This window comes from Myotis davidii, unplaced genomic scaffold (genome assembly GCF_000327345.1).
Source record: "Myotis davidii unplaced genomic scaffold, ASM32734v1 scaffold673, whole genome shotgun sequence".
Classification (NCBI taxonomy): Eukaryota; Metazoa; Chordata; class Mammalia; order Chiroptera; family Vespertilionidae; genus Myotis; species Myotis davidii.
The window spans coordinates 1,221,194-1,222,586 of record NW_006286677.1 but is presented as its reverse complement, the minus strand read 5'-3'; the positions used below and the strand labels follow the sequence as shown (position 1 = coordinate 1,222,586).

Below are 1,393 nucleotides of genomic sequence, written 5' to 3'. Positions count from 1 at the left end.
AGGAAAGGGCTACAGTTCTTAGCAAGAGAGGGAGTGAGGAGTCATCAGGAAAGCTCCAGGTTGCTTTGAGACAGTTGTCCCAAATGCACTGGAGGAACTGTAGGAATCTGCCAGGGAAGGAACAATGATCCATAGTCAGAGAAGTGACTGCAGCTTAAACAGGAACCCTTCTTGTTCAGGACTGTCAAAGCCACGGTTTGCAAAACGTGCAGCTGTTGATTAATGCAATGTCATGTCAATTAGATGTACATCCCTGAGTCTTTTTTCTGTGGTAGCTTTTCTTTTTCCTTTCATTATATCAGGTACACGGCCCTGTAAATTGTGGTAGTGATACCAGGAATAAAAAATTGAGGAATTTTTAACTTTTCAATATTTGTGTAGTTTACTTTTTCTACATTTTAGTAAACTTTAACAAAATGCAGTTTTAAAGGTGTTTCCTTGTGAATTAAGAAGATCAGTGCTAATCACTATCCTATATAATAAAGAGCTAATATGCTAATTAGACCAAAAAGTTGAACGACCATCCAGACAACATTCTGGACAACCATCCAGATAATCTTCCGGACAAACAGGGCTATGAGGGCTGGCTGAGGCTATGAGGGGCTGTGAGGGGCTGCAAGAGCCGAGGCTACAAGGGATGAGCCCCTTGCACGAATTTCGTGCATCGGGCCTCTAGTTTTAGATAAATAGAATTGGATATTTAAATTAGCATATTTTTGTGACTTTAATGACATTAAGATTTAGACTTCAAGCTGAAACCGGTTTGGCTCAGTGGATAGAGCGTCGGCTTGTGGACTGAAAGGTCCCAGGTTCGATTCCGGTCTAGGGCATGTACCTGGGTTGCGGGCACATCCCCAGTAGGAGATGTGCAGGAGGCAGCTGATCGATGTTCCTCTCTCATCGATGTTTCTAACTCTCTATCTCTCTCCCTTCCTCTCTGTAAAAAATCAATAATAAAAAAAAAAGATTTAGACTTCAAATGAAAAATCTGAAAATAAAAATAAAATAAAGAGGCTTTTAGCTGTGGAAGTTAAGTTTTTTTGTTTAAAAGGGGATAAAGAGAGACCGGGTGGGGGTCAGACAGCCTGATCCAAATCCTGGTGCTCTATCACACTCTAGTTCAGTGATGGTGAACCTATGACACGCGTGTCAGAGGTTGCCGGGGTCCAACCCCAGCAGGTCCAGGGGTCCCCAAAGGTGTGGACGGAATTGGTGAAGAAGGAATGACATGGAGGCAGCATTCAGTTCATCAGCATAGTTGGGTTCTCCAGCCACGTTCTCCAGGTTCTCCAGCCAGGTTCTGTAGCCATGTTCTCTCACTAGGTTCTCCAGCCAGGTTCGGTTTAGGTTCTCCAGCCAGGTTCGGTCGCCAGGTTCTTTAGCTGGGTTCTCT

General features: G+C 43.9%; 1 pseudogene; it reads left to right on the top strand.

Moving 5' to 3' along the window:
* Window positions 1-1,393, top strand: part of LOC102758730 — a 5,216-nt pseudogene that overhangs the window by 3,086 nt on the left and 737 nt on the right.